Here is a 20,511-nt window from a genome sequence, read left to right as displayed (position 1 = left end):
AGAATAGAAGCTTTCGAAATGTGGTGCTACAGAAGAATGCTGAAGATTAGATGGGTAGACCACATAACTAATGAGGAAGTATTGAATAGGATTGGGGAGAAGAGAAGTTTGTGGCACAACTTGACCAGAAGAAGGGATCGGTTGGTAGGACATGTTCTGAGGCATCAAGGGTTCACCAATTTAGTACTGGAGGGCAGCGTGGAGGGTAAAAATCGTAGGGGGAGACCAAGAGATGAATACACTAAGCAGATTCAGAAGGATGTAGGTTGCAGTAGGTACTGGGAGAAGAAGAATCTTGCACAGGATAGAAACGCATGGAGAGGTGCATCAAACCAGTCTCAGGACTGAAGACCACAACAGTTACACAATCTTACCACACTGAATAAAAAAGATCTTTAAATATTTTCGACAAACTCTTAAAATCATGAGAGAAAATACACTTCTAAATAAAGAAAATATTACGACTGCTATGCAAACCTCTATCCTTTCACACATTAAACAATACTAACTGTGGACCTTTAGTGACTGTCATTCACAACTCATATTGTGCCAAGGTTTTTTTTTTTTTCTCTGACACCAACTGTAACAGTTGTGACACTAAATGTAACACTTCTGTCACTAAATGTAACTGGGTTTTCTCTTTACATGCTGTCAATTGTCAGGATGAGCATTCTAAAGCATTCTGTCAGGGTGAAATTATTAAATAAATTAACTTTTCGCTCTTAACAACATGTGGGCAGGGTGGATTCTTCCTTGGCTCGGGTATGAGGTAGAATGAAACAGTATTTTTACATAAGATAACTTTTATTGAAAGTTTCGTACAACTCTATCTTACTGGACGTTCTGGTTCGGAGAGCGGCAGCCGTGTCGTTTGCGTAGCCTTCTGCTGCGGCGGCGGCGGTGGTGGCGGCGGCGGCGGCGGCGTCTGATTACGCGTAGCGGTGTGTATCTCGTGTCGCCGTTTCGCCCAGCTGACCGGAGACGCGCAGCGCGAGGTGGCCCGTTTAATTATTGCGAGCGAAGTCGTGCATCGGATCGTGATACCTTGGATGTGGCGTCCCAGTGTTTCTCTTCTCTAAGCGGCCGCGTGTGTTGTGCGTCGGCCAGCGGAGCGGCGCGGCGGGGGAAGGCCAGTGTCCCGGACTCGAACAACGGACTCCCGCTTGCCAGTCTTCGGCTGTCAGATCTTCATCCCAGCTCACAGGTGACTGCTGATGTGAGGCCGTCTCCTTCACGTCCTCACGAGTCACCCGGGTACGTAAAAATCAGACTTCAAATACCTTTTAACTTCTGTGTTCTGGCGCCGAGGCTGCTGCTTGCTATTCCATTACAGCGGCGGACTTGGTGCGTCTGTGCATGATGTAGTCTCTTCTTGCATGACGCTCTTCAGCACCGAAACTGACTGAAAACTACTGCTACGCGTCTTCACTTCTTCGTCTTCTTCGTCTCTCGTCTCCGTCTCCGTCTCCGTCTCCATCTCCGTCTCCATCTGTCGGGCCCACTGCGTCTCGCGTATTTATTCACTTCAGTTTACTGGAGGTGAACGAATTCACGGTCATTGCCTCCTCTGTTACGTTGAAAAGCATCTCGAAGAATCTTCTTAACGTCGGTCATTGGCTCTTGGAATGTAGGCGAGGGCCTTTGATCACACGTGACGACTGAGAAACACGTGAGCCGATCATTGCCTCTTCTATCACGCTGAAAAGCTTCTCGAAGAATCTTCTTAACGTCGGTCATTGGCTCTTGGGATGTAGGCGAGGGCCTTTGCTCACATGTGACAACTGAGAAACACGTGAGCCGGTCGGGCGATGCCCTGACGGCTGAATCGACAGCGCCCGCTTATGTGGAACTTGCTGACTTCACAGTCATTGTCTCTTCTGTTTTGCTGTTCTGCCCGCTGAATGCCAGTATGTAACTCTCTAAACTAAACCAAGTTTTTCATTTATATTCTAATTTCTACTTCACTTTGATTTCACTAATTTATTTACTGAAGTACAACTCAACAGTATTACTGGCGAAGGCAAAAAATCTACATAAATATTTGTATACCATACTTCAGTTGACCAACTTCACACGGTTGAAGTGCTACAAATTCAAAGACATACTCAGTCACACACACACACTCACACACACACACACACACACACACACACACACATAAGCATATTATTCCGTGGAATATTTTCATTGGGTGGAAACATATCAGTTAAATCATGGTGCGCTCCCATCACTCCCATGAGATTTGATTTCAAACGCCAGTTACATATGGAACAAATAACCTTCACGTCTCGTCCATCTAAATCTGCATGTATATACACACTTCGCAAACCTCTTTTCTGTCCGTGGCGGAGGGTACGTTTTACCACTGCTAGTCATTTCCCACCCTCTTCCACTTACAAATACAGCGAGAGAAAAACGGGTATCTATACATCTCTGTACGATCCCTAACTTGTCTTACCTTAAGATCATGGTCTTTACGCGAAATGTACGTTAGCGCCTGTAGGATAATTCTGCAATCAGCTTCATATGCCAGTTCTCTAAATTTTCTCAGTAGTATATCTTGAAAAGAAAGGTGATAATGACTGGTAGACCTGTGTGTTGACCACATGTCCCTCCTTATCTGCATCCAGTGACGCCTATCGGCTGAGGATGACACGGCAGTCAGGCGGTGCCGTTGGACCTTCCAGTGCCTTTTCTGATGGGGAGAAGAGAGATTCCACGGAAAGAACTTCGCCTTCCTTCCATGGATTACCATGTCACTTCCCGAAGCATTTCCGTACTACTTGAGTGTTGATCTAACCTACCAGTAACAAATCTGGCAATCCACCGCTGAATTACATAAAAGTTCTCGTTTTACTCCCCGCGTCAAATTTGGATAAAATCAGTAAGTTTTACCCTTGACGAAGATGACGGAGGTAGTCATCGGAAGCTCGAGATTTTATCCAAATTTGACGCGTCAAGTAAACCGAGAACTTTTTATGCAAGGACTCCGTCGCGAAAGACTTCGTAGTCACCTCTGAATTACTTCAACGTCTCAAAAAAAAAATGTTGTTTTAAAAGACAGCGTTAGGCATTGTGTAAGATTTTTTCCTTTGCATTGATTTAAATAATAGGTTCTTTCCAATTTATTCGGTACTTAATTTCAATCTTAGTGAGTTCGTGGTAATTTGGAATAATAGTTTATCTTTTAGAAGAAGTTTTAGTTTAATTTTTGTTTGTAGGTATGTATTTATCTATTCCCATGAATATGGAAGACTTAAAGGAGGCTCTGGGTGTAGACATAATGACAACCATTCGATTTTAGCAAATTTCTGGTCTTCTTGCTGATTACGTTCGATGTCGTGAGTGCGGCCAACATATGCGCCTGACAAGTGTCTGCTCTTCGTACTCATGATTTATCCCTATGGAGGTGTAGCAAGGATCGACTACAGCTCTCAGTTATACGAGGAACATGGTTTGAGAAATCTAAGCTGGCCTTGAGGGATATAATAAAAATTACATAATATTGGTGTTTGAGGTATCCTTTGTGGTTGTGTGTGCATGCATGTCGTGTGAATGAGTCTACCGTTTTAGACTGGTATTCGTTTTGTAGGGAAGTTTGTAAGAAATATATAAAGTTTGGGGGTCTTTGTGGGATGGCGGCGGGTGTTAGAGTCGAAATCGATGAGTCTCATTTAGCCAAAACCAAAGGGGGGGGGGGGGGGACCTGCGGTAGGATTATGGGTTCTGGGGGGCTGTAATTTCTGGTGCAGAACGTGACGATGTAGTTTTTAAAGTAGTTCCTAACTGCACGAAGAAAGTTTTGGTGAACTTACTTGAAGATCATGTTGCAGAGGGTTCTGTAATTATTTCCGATGGTTTTTCTACATATAGAGATTTGGGGAATAGGGGTTTTCAGCATCTTGTTGTCAATCATAATATTGAATTCAGATCTTCATCGACTGGGGCTTGTACCTATAGTATAGAAGCTGATTGGTCAGCCATAAAATCTGTAGTAAGGGGGGGGGGGGGGGGGGGAACGACGGATTTCGACACCACAGAGCCATTTGGATTAATATTCATGGAGGTGTAGTATACCCGACACACATTGCTCATTTAAGTGTTTCCTTTAAACGTATTGGGCACATGTATCGTCCAAAATTTGTTAATTTTGGGATGGGGTTGGGGGTAACTGATAATTAAGGAGAAGGGTGGGTTTGTTCGAGGTGGCTAAAATATTGATTTGGTTTTTTGGGGTTGATCCGTCATTCTCCATTATCTGACGTTACGTAACTTTCTTCTGTGGATTCTTTTTTTTTTTTTTTACTTCATTTTGCTGATGTGAACTTCTGGGTTTATATATTTGTATGTGTGCGTGTATGTGTGTTTTTTTCGTGATATTGTGTTTCTTGTGTATGTGATTTTTGTTGATGCCTTTCAAGGCGAGTTTGGTTTTCAGCGGAGGAATTTGCGTATGGCAAGTTTAGTTTTTTATTTTTATATTGTTCTGAATTTATCTGTTTTGATGTCTTTCTTTGTTGAGTTACACAGTTCTGTGGTAACTATGGGTTCGTCAGCTGAAGTACGGAATACAAATTTTGCAGCTGTAGCTCTTTCTCCCTTTCCAGCAGTAATATCACTACGATATTTTCGAGTCTATACTAGCACTAGTGAAGGCGAAAAGACTGACATACGTAACATTTGTATCCCATACTTCAGTTGACGTAGACAGGTCAACTAAAGTGCTGGATACTGGTGCCAGCTAGACGAAAAAGCTACATATGTAACGTTGATGTGATTTACCTGTACAAGGCAACTGAGGAATAGGATACAAATGTTATATCTGTCTTTATTTTTTGCCTTCGCTAGCGCTAGTATCCTTTGTTCTGAGAATTTTATGTGTAGATCGATGCAGTGGCCCACAAACAAGTTTACCTCTACGGCGGTCAAGTCGTCCGGCCATAGTTACTTGCATGATGTCACATGTGCCAAGCCGGGCCGGGCCGCTAGATAGTAGTTCAGATAAGACAGAGATGGCTCCGTAATATCGACAGGTCAACTTTAAGGAGACGACAAATATTTGTAGCACATTGTTTGACCTCATAAATTGTGCATGCTTATTGTGTTCGAAGACATTTAAATATCTATTAGGGTGATCATAAACACATGTTTACACTCTATGAAAAATAAACAAATAAAGGGGACCTAGGTTTTTGAAATCAGAGGGGTAAGAATTCATGATTCCACTTCCTCCATGAGAAATACACCGAAGATCAACATCTACATAATACTCCGCAAGCCACCTAAAGTGGGTTGCGGAGGGTCTTTTTGTACCACCAACTGAGCTCTCCAATCCTGTTCGACTCGCCAATAGCGGGCGGGAAGAATGTCGGTAAGACTCAGTATTAGCTATAATTTCCCGAATTTTCTCCTCGTGTTCAATACGTGAGATGTATGTGGAGCGAAATAATATGTTGTTCGGCTCTTCCAGGAAAGTGCTCTCTCGACATTTCAATGGTATATCTCTCCGTGACGCACAACGCCTCTCTTTAACGTCTACAAATGGCTCTAAGCACTATGGGACTTACCACCTGAGGTCATCAGTCCCCTAGACTTAGAACTACTTAAACCTAACTAACCTAAGGACATCACACACATACATGTCCGAGGCTGGATTCTAACCTGCGACCGCAGCAGCAGCGCGGTTCCGGACTGAAGCGTCTAGAACAACTCGGCCACAGCGGCCGGCTTTTAACGTCTGCTAATGGAGTTTGTTGAGCATCTCCGTAACGCTCTCGAGCCGGCTAAAATATCCCGTGATGAAGGGCGCTGCTCTCCGTTGGACCTTCTCAATCTCTTATATCAGTTCTAATTGGTAGTGATCCCAGATAGATGAACAATACCCAAGAAGCGGTCTACCAAGTGCCTTATAAGCCACATCCTTCGTAGATAAGCTACATTTGCTTAAGTTTCTCCCTGTGAATCTGAGTCGGCATCTACTTTTCCCACAGTTTGTTTTATGTGGTCATTCCTCTTATGTTCGCACTGGGTAGTTACTGTCAGATATTGTACCGTAGATACTGCTACCAGCGATTTGTCATTAGTAATGTAGGTGCACATTAGTGGATCACTTTTCCTATGTATGGATACGTAACATTTATTTATGTTCAGGATCAACTGCCACAGCACGTACCATTCACCAATTGTCTGGAGGTCATTCCGTAAATCGTTACTACCTCGTGGCGTTGCTACTTATTGTATAGACAACAGCATCATCTGCGAAAAGCCTTAAAGAACATCCTATGCTTTCCGTTTACAAATATTGCAAACAGTAACGGTACTCTAACACTTCCTTGGGGTGCTCCCGAATTTACATTTACAACTGCCGATTTTGTTCTGTTAAGAGTGACGTTTTGAGTTCTATTTGGAAGAAAGTCTTGAATACAATTACAAATATGCTCCGATACTCGGTAAGCTAGTACTTTTTTCGCTAAACAGCAGTGCGAGACGGCGTCAAATGCCCTGGGAACTATCACGGCATCAATCTGAGCGCTGTTGTTTTCGGCGCTGTTGCTCTCTTGGAAGTACAGAGATAGCTGAGTTTTGCCGGATCTCTGTTTGCGGAATCCTTGTTGATTTTTGTAGAGCAAATTTTCATTCTCAACAAACGTCATAATTCTTGAGCGTAACACACATTCCATTATTCTACAACAGAATAGTAGGTTAGTTATTGTAAACATGTATCCTATGACCCTTCTTAAAAACTAGAATAACGTGTGTTTTCATCCGATCCCTACGTACCCTTCGTTGCTCAAGTGATCTACGATAAATTGTTGCTAGAGTGGGAGCAATTTCTTTCGCGTAATCTCTCTAGAATCTTACAAGTATTTCATTTTGTCCTGATACATTTCCACTACTAAGCAAGTGTAGTAATTTTATACAGCGATCGGTTGTCTCCATATCTGCAATTTAAAGTTCGTTCGACGATTGAAACGAGGGTTTCTGTTACGATCTTCTGTAGTGAAAAAATATCAGAAGGCCGAATTCAGTATTCTGCCCTTCTCTGTGTTATCTTCCGCTTCGTGCCTTTATGGTCACGGAATGAATGAATAGATGATTTTGACCCACTGACTGATTTCACATACGACCAAAACCTCTGAGGGTTTTTACTCACATCGGTTGACAAATTTTTACTTTCAAAGTCATTGAACTCTTCTCTCATTGCTTTCCTTACGATCAATTCGCTTAGTTCACTTTCGTTTGTAAGGTACCATTTTACTTCTCTTGAATCTCATTTCGTACAGAGAAAAGCTACTATTCACGCAGGAAATCTTCAAAACAATTTTGTGTCCTAATCTTAATATCCAGAGGAAGCATCGCGCCTTTGTGGACGCCTACCCCGAATGAGGCATCAATCAACTACCGATTTTATCGCTGTTAGGAAATAGTTTTCCAAACTCTCCCTCGAAACAAATCTTGTTCGACATATGAATTTCTGAAAACTAAAACAAATATTACAGAGTGTCCTGAGGAATTGTGTCTTATTTGTTAAAAAGTGTTATATTTCAGTAAGGGTGACCAAGCTATGAAACTTCTGAATGATGATAATGCTTCTTTACAGATATTCTCAAGAACCCTTTGCACCATCAGCATGGCCATGCAGCGGGTATTACTTACTGCCACGCTCAGACACTCCAACACATTTTACAGCCGTCAACTGTCAAACTTACACCTTTGAATTCATTTTGGAGACACTAGCAAGAGTTTCATGTGCTTGTGACATGAAGGTATTCCTGATCGCTACAGAAATGAGATGGTCTCTTGTGTTTTAAGGGTGCTCACGTTTCATATAATTCAAAAAGAACTTTAACTCTGTGCTGTGACCACTGTGCTGGCAAAACTAAAAATTAAATGGTTTTAGTGACTTGAACCTGATCAGTGGTAAAAGAGTATGGTTGATAATGTGAATTTGAAATTTATGGTGTTAGGGCATTCATACATGCCACGTGACCGAGATTTTGGTATAACATTCTTGAAATATATTTTCTTAATTTAGTATTGATGTCTTGTAGCCATTTTGTAAATACAACTTCTTATTCAGTAGTGCCACAACTGTTCTTTGCCTGTACTGTAAAATTTGCTTTCCATGTTTCCCATGTCATTGCCACAACTACTTTTCGAGGTCCATTTCTTTTCTATATTCATAAATTACTTTTCGTAGCCAACTTCTTATCAAGCGACCATATTCTTGGTCTACTCACGAAAGTTCATCGCCCTCCCATCTCAAACACATTGTCACTTTTATATATACTAGCTTGTTAAATGCAGCTTCACCTTCATACACAATATACACTACATACATTTCCACCTCCCACCTCTGTGCACCCCCTTCCCCTTGTTCTATCCAGCTTCTATTCCCCCTCTATGTCCATCTTTTCCTTTTCCCTCTCTGTCCCTTTCATCCTCTCTTCTCTCTGTACATCACCTCCTCCGCCTCCCCCTGTCCATTTCCTTTTAACTCTCTCTATCTTCTCCTCACACCTCGCTTTGAGCAGCAAAACCTACACACACGCATACCCTCCTGAAACACATTTCGATTCTACCTGCGCAACATGTCTATTGTGCACAGCAGCCTAGATGTCAGACATTTCGACACCTTTCCACTGCAACCCCCACAGATTTTGGGAAACCATCGACCAGGCAAGCCTGGAGACATATAGAGATGAGAACTGTTCAGCTTGTCCAAATCACTGAAAGGCAGTAGAGGTGAAATCATGTTTAATAATTGTCCAAGCAGGAAACCTTATCTACGAAGAAATCGAGAGTAAAAATATTCGGAGCCGAACCTGAAGCAAAGACATGAAATTGTAATTTTGTTAGTGTTCTTCTTGTGGGTGGTCACTTCAAAGTGGCTAAGGAGGATGGGCTGTCAGCTGCAATTCATTAGATGTTGATGGGATGATTGCAACTGGGGAGACCTAATGTAGGCATAATAATCCTCACTGGTGTCGGACATGGCTGTACTGTGTGTATTTTAAAAGTGAATGGGTGGTAGAAAATATCTAGTGTGACTCTCAGTTCCTGTGGCCAGATCACGTAAATTCGTTTATGCTTGCACTGTGGTGCAGGAGGACGTGTGGAGCTGCCACAGACTGTGGCTCTGGACGAACTTGTGAGAGCTCTCGCAGTTGGGTGTGTCAACACTGTTAGCACTCGAGCAGGGGCAACCATAGGGGTGGTCGCAATAGGACATAGATGGAGTAGTCTTGTTATCTAAATTTACTTTATGAGGCACAGCATGGTTAGTGCAGTCTCTACTAAAGAAAAAGCAATTATAATCCCTATTCTCTTGCTTGGTATGGGAATGGGATGAATTCACGGCCGTCATTGTTAGACGCTCAACGGTGTGAATCTCGGTTCACAGCCGTCATTATTAGACGCTAAACAGTCTGAATCTCGATTCTTCAATCTTCTGTGTGAAAGGGAAGACCGTTCGATAAAAGAAACTCACTGACGGCAAAATAACTTAGCACCAAGAAGGAGTTGTGCGACATAAGCGGAAGTTGTTAGGTATCTTTCTACATTTGAAAGATGATGTCTACTTATATTTCGCACCAGTCGTCTTAGAGTGATGCTAGTAACGCCATTATGAGGATGCAAACCAGATTTACTTTCGTCTAAATACCGCTGTAACGGTCGCGAGCGTCAGTTATCTTTGAGACTGTACGTGATGAGTTGATGTTAGTCAAAAACGCCTTCAAGGTAACAAAGACGCCATTATCAACTCCTCACTGGCTCTGAATGAGGTCGTGTAAGAGGACTACGAGAAGTTGGATGCTTCTTCTGTGATATTGAGGAAATAACTGGCAGCAACGTAGCCACTGTACACGACTGCTGACACAGATGATCACGGAGATGTACGGTCTTAAGAAGACACAGTGCTCCAGGGTGACACGTGGCACTACCGACATGGAAGACCATCGTGATCGGTGTATAGCTCCCGCGCATCCTACAGCATCTGCAGCAACAATTTCAGCAGCAGTTTGTACTGCAGTGGCAACAACTAACACAAATCGGTAGCTTCAAAGAGCCAGACGCTCTATAGCGAGCATGACACTGATCCCCAAACCACCGCCATTGTCGTCAAGCGAGAGTTCATTGGAGGGCAGGGTCGACGTCTGGTGCGTTTCCTGATGAAAAGCGGTTCTGCCTCGGTGCCAGTGGTGGCCGCGTGTTGGTCAGAAGGAGGTCAGTTGAGGTGCTGCAACGAACCCAGCACGCAGGTGCTATACACACTGGACCTACACCTGGAGTTATGGCCTGCTGCACAATTTGTATGACTGCAGGCGTAGACTCGTGATTATCTCAAACGGCAAATTTGTACATCAATATGGTGATATATAGAGGGTCTATATAAGGGCGATGTACTTGAGGACAATATTATGGAAATGGGAGAGGATGTAGATGAAGATGAAATGGGAGATACGATACTGCGTGAAGAGTTTGACAGAGCACTGAAAGACCTGAGTCGAAACAAGACCCCCGGAGTAGACAACATTCCATTGGAACTACTGACGGCCGTGGCAGAGATAGTCCTGACAAAACTCTACCATCTGGTGAGCAAGATGTATGAAACAGGCGAAATACCCTCAGACTTAAAGAAGAATATAATAATTGCAATCCCAAAGAAAGCAGGTGTTGACAGATGTGAAAATTACCGCACAATCAGTTTAATAAGCCACGGCTGCAAAATACTAACACGAATTCTTTACAGACGAATGGAAAAACTAGTAGAAGCCGACCTCGGGGAAGATCAGTTTGGATTCCGTAGAAACACTGGAACACGTGAGGCAATACTGACCTTACGACTTATCTTAGAAGAAAGATTAAGGAAAGGCAAACCTACGTTTCTAGCATTTGTAGACTTAGAGAAAGATTTTGACAATGTTGACTGGAATACTCTCTTTCAAATTCTGAAGTTGGCAGGGGTAAAATACAGGGAGCGAAAGGCTATTTACAGTTTGTACAGAAACCAGATGGCAGTTATAAGAGTCGAGGGACATGAAAGGGAAGCAATGGTTGGGAAGGGAGTAAGACAGGGTTGTAGCCTCTCCCCGATGTTATTCAATCTGTATATTGAGCAAGCAGTAAAGGAAACAAACGAAAAATTCGGAGTAAGTATTAAAATCCATGGAGAAGAAATAAAAACTTTGAGGTTCGCCGATGACATTGTAAATCTGTCAGAGACAGCAAAGGACTTGTAAGAGCAGTTGAACGGAATGGATAGCGTCTTGAAAGGAGGATATAAGATGAACATCAACAAAAGCAAAGCGAGGATAATGGAATGTAGTCGAATTAAGTCTGGTGATGCTGAGGGAATCAGATTAGGAAATGAGACACTTAAAGTAGTAAAGGAGTTTTGTTATTTGGGGAGCAAAATAACTGATGATGGTCAAAGTAGAGAGGATATAAAATGTAGACTGGCAATGGCGAGGAAAGCGTTTCTGAAGAAGAGAAATTTCTTCACATCGAGTATAGATTTAAGTGTCAAGAAGTCATTTCTGAAAGTATTTGTATGGAGTGTAGCCATGTATGGAAGTGAAACATGGACGATAAATAGTTTGGAAAAGGAGAGAATAGAAGCTTTCGAAATGTGGTGCTACAGCAGAATGCTGAAGATTAGATGGATAGATCACATAGCTAATGAGGAAGTATTGAATAGGTTTGGGGAGAAGTTTGTGGCACAACTTGACCAAAAGAAGGGATCGGTTGGTAGGACATGTTCTGAGGCATCAAGGGATCACAAATTTAGTATTGGAGGGCAGCGTGGAGGGTAAAAATCGTAGAGGGAGACCAAGAGATGAATACACTGAGCAGATTCAGAAGGATGTAGGTTGCAGTAGGTACTGGGAGATGAAGAAGCTTGCACAGGATAGAGTAGCATGGAGAGATGCATCAAACCAGTCTCAGGACTGAAGACCACAACAACAACAACATGGTGATTCAACCCGTTGTGCTGCCATTCATGAACAACGTTCCAAGGGGTGTTTCCCAAGAGGATAATAATCGCCTTTGTTATAATCCAACATGCTCTACATACCGTCGACATGTTGCCTCGGTCTGCTCGATGAGCAAACCTGTCTGCAGTCGAGCATATATTGGACATCACCTGACGACAACTCCAGCGTCATCCACAAATAGCTTTAACCGTCCATGTATTGATTTAGCATGTGCAAAATGCATGCAACTTCGTCCCACACGCCGGCAGGCATAGGGACGACACCACCTGACAGCTCCCTCGATAGCGTCCAGCCCACGGTAAATATGAAACTCGCTTTTTTTACGGCCACATCACAAATGGTGTATACGACACTGTCAAAACGTCTTTGCCACGCAACCTAAATTTCTCTTCAATGGCTATAGGTACCTAACACGTAAATCCAGGTAGGCAGTTCTTCGTCTCTTCGGCCTAAAGCATTGTCTGCACAACAGTAAGAGAAATTCTTGGGACCAGCGTTCTGCGCCCAGTAAGTGCTTGTAAATGCTCCATTCTCTAATGGCTGCACGTGGCTTCCAAGCTCCAAACGTCCACTGCAAGGTTTCCTGTTAAACAACCAAACTGCCTGGTTGTTCTCAACTTCAGAAAATAGTATATGTTGTTGAGCCACTGTAATGATTCTGCATGCATTAATAACGTACAAGCTCTCATCAGTGCCTGCCCCTGTTGATTAATTCCTGTCGGCTCACAGAGATGATGTCTTAGGTGTAAAATCAACGTTATTAAGTAGCCTTAAATACGAAAAATAGTGAAAGAGTGACTCGTGCTCCCTCCCATCCTGCATTTTGCAGGGCTACCTACTGTTTCTAACTACTAATACTACAACTACCACTACTACTTAAAAGTGCTAACTAGCCACTACTTCTACATTGTATGGGCAGGTCAGGGACGAGGTGCCAGCAGCGTAACCAGACGATCTAGCTTGAAAGTTTTGGGCCAGACCTTGACAGCTCGTGGTGTGGAAACCGATCGGCGACCGAGCCACTGAGATGGCGGCCTCGTCGAATCTCCTCCTAGCAGGGAGGATAGTGACTAACACTCCATCCGTCCCCATTCCCAATTGTTATGTCGTTACATGGAAGGCACCAAGGTATTGACACAACCTGAAGTTACAGTCCACGTATGTATTGTTCCTGCATTTTGTCCGACATTTAGTTTGCTAATCTGGTCAGTATAGAGAACTGTTCTGGAGCTTCCACGAGTTGCTTTATAGTGAGACCAGAAGGGCACCACTGCCCCACCCTTGTGAGTTCCATTTCCTTATCTGGTGCAAGTACAGTGTGTATGACCCATGACCAGTGAGGAAGGCACAAGACATTTGTTAGGTTAGAAATGCATAAATTTAGCTGTTCTCTGATACTTCAGAAGATGTAACATACCTTATAGCTGTGTCTGATGCATCTCACTTTCTCTGTCATATACCCAAAACCCCTTCTTGTATTTTTCTTTTATTTATTACCAGAGGTCGAAAATATCGTTACAGTTGTAGCGGTTCTAAATAAAGAAACCTTACAACTGTAGCTGTATTTTCCACCTCTGGTGTAATGCACAGTTGCGAATTTTCCTCCGACAGGATTGTTTGTTTCGTTTATCAGGTGATACCCCATTACGTCTTTTGCTTATCCTGTATTTCCTTTTCGCATCCCGTAATTGGCCGCCTTTTGTCTGACTATTAAGGCTAATGGGCACGAGTCCATTATTACTAAATGTCCATCAGTGGGAGAAGTACCAAATGGTCCTATTGGTATAATTAAAATGTTTCTTTGCATCCTCTATACGGTCATGGGAGGCTTCACAGGGCCCAGTCTGTAGCCCCACATGCTGAATTCATATCCTACATAATTATGGGTACGAGGTGGATCCTTTTTTGCCTGATACTAATTTAATTAGGTAAAACAACAGCGGCCTTGCCACTTATACGCTGGGTGCAGGACTCGAAGTTCCATCTTTAGTCCAAGGTTACTCACAGAGACAGATGTTTTTCCTATGCATCAGAGCGTTGTTTATTCTTACAGATACATCACGGTTTTTTTGTCCCTTAGTGACATGTATTCGGGCTTGTTCGGTGCAATGGCTAATTTTGATTTGTGACGCTATGCTGTTCTTGCCTCCATCACAGTGCTGCATCTATGCTCTAATTGGAGTGTGCTATTCCCTTGCACTAGTGCTGGAAGGCCGTTCACGTACTCGACAACTCCCAACACCGATGCATTTTTATGCAGGAACCTCAGCACTGGCTCCATGTTCACATCCCAAAATACAGGTCCGCCCTCCGAATTCAGGGGACATTCTTTTGTGATATCCTTGGGGACAGCTGCATTCCCTTCGGTCTTTACCTTCTTTTCCTTAGGAGATCATTTCGGCTACCTTCCATATTTCTGGAAAATGTCTGCATTCTAGGCACTTGTTGAATAACAAGGCTAGGCTGGCGGCAAATATGGCTCAATAACCTGCAGCACCTCACCGGGAATCCCATCCAGTACAAGCGATTTCCGCCTTTTCATGGTGTGAATGAAGTTACTGGTATATTGTTATCGTACTAATCTTCTAGGATGTTTATGATTTCTATTTGTTCTGCGGTACCAAGATCTGGGTTATTGTCTTTAAGTAGTGTGTTCATTAAGACTTGTATGGCCTGATGTCTTCATGTGGTCTACTGCTGCTGGTCCAGAATTCTGATGGATGATAATACGCCGGCCGGAGTGGCCGAGCGGTTCTAGGCGCTACAGTCTGGAACCGCGCGACCGCTACGGTCGCAGGTTCGAATCCTGCCTCGGGGATGGATGTGTGTGATGTCCTTAGTTTAGTTAGGTTTAAGTAGTTCTAAGTTCTAGGGGACTAATGACCTCAGCAGTTAAGTCCCATATTGCTCAGAGCCATTTGAATCTTTTTTTTTATGATTATACTGTGGGTGCTCTTATTCTTTCCCTCACTAATTTATATGGAGTACCCCACGGATTAATTGTTGACGAACGTGGACCAGCTCTCTTCTCTGACTGCCCGCATCTCGTGGTCGTGCGGTAGCGTTCTCGCTTCCCACGCTCGGGTTCCCGTGTTCGATTCCCGGCGGGGTCAGGGATTTTCTCTGCCTCTTGATGGCTGGGTGTTGTGTGCTGTCCGTAGGTTAGTTAGGTTTAAGTAGTTCTAAGTTCTAGGGGACTTATGACCACAGCAGTTGAGTCCCATAGTGCTCAGAGCCATTTGAACCAATCTTCTCTGACTCTGACGATTTACTCTTTATATTATTTGGTCTTTATATTATCCTGCGTATGTTAAGTCCAAATTAAACGTCCTTTGCTACCTTTTTCTGGTTGTGCGCCCTGATTGCCGAAGCCTGGTTAGTTCTTGTGGCCATAGGGCTCCCTTCTCCCGGGCACAGCAATTGATATTGTACTGTTTCTTGATTGGGCATCTCCAACTAAGGCTAAGGTGAATTCGGTCGTGTACTGATCATTAGCTGTAATTACATTTAGAACTTTCCAGTACAGAACTTTTTCTATCGTTGAGCTAGTAGTGAGTGTTACATCAAAATTTGACCTTGCCTCAACTCTACTGGTGCACGTAGGCACTGAACTTGGCTAATTTTAATAACATGTGGGCTTAACTCGCTAATCAGTTTCTAGAAGGCCTGACAATTTCGTCTTGTTCCCCTGTGAATCACATGAATGACTTCGTATTGCCATCCAGTGTCAGAACTACATTTTGACTTTCTAGACTTTTGACAAATGGACTTTATCTGCTGTAAATAGATTTCAACGCGATCCATGAATTGACAATACACACAACCTAAGTACCAAGTTATATTTGGAACCAAAATTTCACTATCTACAGTGTATTCATTTATTATATTTTGCGTATGGCTATACAGCGACAATATTTTATATAAGTACAACAATATGTAAACGAAATTTATAAAACAAAACAATGTGTAAATAGTACATGTGTAAAAAACAAGCAATAGCACAAAAGGGTAAAGTACGAACACTCAAGACAAAATAACTACATGTTAAAAGCTTGGCAAGCCTGACTAGAAACTCATTCATATATTTAAAGCTCAATATCTAGATTGCACAGCCAATCCAAAGCAAAGGGTTTCCCATATATAGCCTCAGAGACAGGTACGGCATATCTTCTTAAGGGGCATTCCTCAATAATATGGCGGACGCTCTGTTCTGGTGCTCCACAGTCATAGGTTGGTGAGTCGCATAGACCCCACTTGTACTTGTATGCATTGCATTTTCCATGGCCCGTTCTGATACGGTTTAATTTAGTACAGGTACCTCTCTTCAGGTCAAAGCCCGGTAATTCCACAGTAGGATCTTGGATACCTTGTTTATTAATTCCAGAATCATTCCAAAAGTGCTGCCATTGCTCCTTGATGCCAGGTTGATGTTCTTGTGTGTTAACCCATACAGGCTTCCGTGACTTCAAGCGGGTCGATGGTATTTCGTTCAAAACATCATGGATTGGTAGATTCTGTGGGTAATCCGAGTCACAAATTTTTGATCACTCTCTTGCTGCTGCTTCTTGCCGTCTCAATTGTGGAGGTGGGATATTGCTTAGAGTATGCAGCCAAGGGACTGGGGTGGATTTAATAGTACCCGTTATTATCCTCATACACTCGTTCGGCGGGACGTCGATTTTCTTAGTATGAGTGCTCGAATGCCAGATAGCAGAGCAATATTCGGCAACAGGATATACCAAGGCTATTGCGACAGTACGTAAGGTGGATGCTTGAGCTCCCCAAATCGAGCCAGCCAATTTTTTCTCAGGATGTTGTTGCGACTCTTTAGATTTTGGCTTACGTTTTCTAGATGTTTTTTGTAAGTCAGGGACCGGTCTAGTGTTATGCCAAGGTATTTGGGGTTGAAGTTGTGTTTGACTCTTTGTTCACAGAAATTCATTCAGTTCCTGGTGGGGCATTTTATTGTTTAAGTGGAAAGCACACACCTCAGTCTTGGTTGGATTAGGGCAGAGTCGCCATTTTTTATAATAGAAATTCAAGGACTCCAGATCTTCTCTGAGAACATTCGCTCCTTCCCCAAGTGTTTTAGTTTGTACAACTAGTGCCAAATCATCGGCGTAGCAAAATTTCCTGCTGACTGTATTTGGCAAGTCGCTAATATACAAATAAAAAAGGGTTGGAGCCAACACAGATCCTTGAGGAAGGCCATTTTTATTTTATACGATCTGCTGGTGTTGTGGCCGATGCTCTCTTTGAAAGACCTGTTTGTCAGCATGTTGTTAAACAAGGTTGCCAGTTTTATACTAGATATGTGTCTCTTGAATTTAAGCATAAGACCCTGGAGCCACACTTGACTTCATCCTGTTGTGGAATCCGCTTTCTATATGTGATGTTAGGGCTAAAACAGCTGCGCTTGTTTCTGAAACCTGCCTGATATGGAGGGGTTTTTCCATCCACGATGTTCTGAATTCTATTAAGTATCAGGCGTTCCAACAGCTTAAAGCATACAATCAAGTGGGCGATGGGGCGGTAGTTAGTTGGACCTTCTGGTATCTTTCCAGGTTTAAGGATTGCTAGCGTGTGGGCTATTTTAAATTGTGGTGGGACTATTACAATGTTTAAAATGTTGGTGTAAAAGTTTCTTAGCCACGTTTTTCCACTAGGTCCGAGGTGTTTTATAAATTCTGGGAATATACCGTCCAATCCCGCCGTTTTGCGTATGTTTCAGGTCTTTATCGCACCCTTGATTTCCTCTTCGTTAAAGGGTGACGACAGCGATGTATCGTCATTCAGTTGTTGGATCAATAGGCGTTTTCTCAGCACGCGGCTTTATGTGTAATACCATTTCCGACAGTTTTATTTTCGGTTCCTGGTGGCGTGCTGAAGAGGAGTTACCAAGTTTCCTCAATAATGACCAGGCTTTTCTGCTGGAATGTGTAAAATTCAACTGGGACGTGAGTTCCTGCCATATTTGTTTTCTCTGTGTGTTTAGCCTCCCTCTAATATTTGTCCACCGATTTCAGGTTTTCCTGTTTCTTGGTATTTATCATAAGGTTTGTTAATATTGTTGTCCCAAGAAGGAATATACTGTTGTCTAACTCCGCGTGGTATATAACTTTTGGCTGCAGCGATGACGACTCCAGTGAATCCTTTATTGTTTTCTTGCTTTGGGGTAATCCAGCGCAAATTTTGATCAACTTTTTGATCATATTTTATCCAATTAGCTTTCTTAAAATTCCATCGCGGTTTATTGATGGATTTTACTACTGGGATTTGGAGGCCTGTGTTAAGTATAGTGGGACGATGTTGGCTCTTTGGAAAGTGTTTCAAGACTCTTTTTGTATGGTGTAGTGGGACTCTATTCTGATGAGTGTACACAATGCAGAGATCAGGATTGGTATCTGTTTGCCATCTGGCCGATTGGAATGTCTTGGGGTCCTTGGCATCATATATCACGTACATGGCTTGCGCTTCAGTCCACTCAGACAGAGTTTCTCCGTTTTCGTCGACGTTTCCATACCCCCAGAAAGTGTGACGGCTATTAAAATCCCCCACATACACGTAGGGGTTGGGCAGTACTGATAATGCTGGTGTTGGCCAATTACTATGTGGGGGCTTATAAACGGCTGCTATGATCATTCCATTAAGTTCAATAGCAATTATTTCTATGTCATTACTTTCTTGGCATATCACTTCTTTGTACCCAGCAATGTTGTTACCAAGATACAGAGCGGATCCATGAATGTGCGATGGCAGTGCTGCGACCATCCTGTAGCCTGGAATGGTGTATGTTGTTATGCGCTCCTGCACTTGAGTTTCTTGGAGCGCTATGATGTCGATTTTATGATCGTTAGCCAGCTTGCTTATGTAGTCACATATATCCCTTGTCAGGCCTTCTACATTAATTTGCAGAACATGGACGATGGGTCCAATATCTTTAGTCTGTTGGCTCTCAGAAGAGCCTTTCTCGACAATAGCATTCTTCTTTCTCTTCTTTTGTCGCTGTGTGTGGCCGTCAGACATCAATGATCTAGTTCGGCCGCCATTTGTGTAGACTTTCTGCCGTCCTGCTATCGCAGTCCGTTTCCCGGGGTGCACCATCTTGGAGGTTGCCTACACGTCGCTCCCCGTGTATTCATTGATGAACTGTAACAGAACTAATGTATTGATGTTTATATTTAATACTACTATAGCGGGAATAGTCTGTTCGCCGCTCACAGTTTTATAGTTTTCTGAGCTGTTGAAGGCTGGCCAGCTATTTTAACGCCTTGGGTGTTAAGTTATTGCATGCATTTGATGTCAATGCTGTTTTGTTCTGCATGTGCCATTCTTTACTGGGTTACAGGTATGACCCGCATTGCATTAATCTGTATTATTTTAAGATCCATTATGGATGATAGGTATGAAGGTGCTTCTCAGGCTGCGGTTTGTTCCAAACTCGTTCCGACCAAATATGATAACCATTGGATCATAAAATTTTCTATTTTGAACTCCCAGCCCCCTCCGTTCTCTAACTTTTATAACTAATTCCAAGAGTTTTTTGTGAGTAGTAGGAGTATCCTCTATGGCCAAATGTAAACAGTCTCTATCCTCCAGATTTGGAAACATGATCTTGGTACCGCTTGGGTGGGCCACCTATACCACTTACCGCATGGCAGGGGTAAGCACATTCCGCTCTTAGAATCGAAAAAGCCTTATTGCTTCATTACATAACGTGTAAACTTCGCCTGTGCCCACGCCGTTATCTATGGTACTAGACCTGCGTCACAGGTTTAGTGTCGTTTGTGTTGTTGGTGACTATGTAGCTATGTCATTAGGTTATGTAATTACATTTCCAGAGTTTGTATAACTTTCATCGGTCTGTCTCTGTGCGACTGTGTGGTCATTGGCATGGACAACGGACGACCTAGCTTGTCCGTCAGTCTGTATTTCTACGTCTGCTTATTGTGTGTGTAGGTCTACAGGAGGTAAGACATAGGAATGTTTATTGTTACTGTTATGGTTCAGTAGGTGATAAAAGACTTGTTTGTCTACCAATTGTTTCTAATGCTGCATCGCGCCAAAGAGTCTGCAGTCTGGTCGTGGGTGAGAATTCATCTTCTTTATTACTTTTTTTTCCCTCTAGCCTGCTTTTCCTTCCCTTCAGGGCCTCGCGCATCTTTAGTCCCCTCATTGCATCTCGCAGTCTTTTGTTCGGAATCTTATGGTATTGCCCTCACTGTTTGGACTATTAGTGACTGTCTCCATAATCAGTTTGCATTACCAGATGTTGCAACAGCAACTGGTAAGTCGAACAGTCTACAGTACCAGGAGCACGGCATCTATTCCACTCCTGTCGGCAGACATGGCACGCACACTGGTGGTTTTTCCTTATCAGGATCGTCTTTCCACCCATGCTTACTCTTACCGCAATGACTACACGAGACTTTTTTTAGGGCAGCACCTTTGAGAATGCGTTAGATCACAGTTTTATGGTACTTTGGAACTACACCATAGCTTTTACTGACAC

Source organism: Schistocerca cancellata, chromosome 7, assembly GCF_023864275.1.
Source record: "Schistocerca cancellata isolate TAMUIC-IGC-003103 chromosome 7, iqSchCanc2.1, whole genome shotgun sequence".
Lineage (NCBI taxonomy): Eukaryota > Metazoa > Arthropoda > Insecta > Orthoptera > Acrididae > Schistocerca > Schistocerca cancellata.
Note: the sequence above shows the minus strand (reverse complement) of the source record.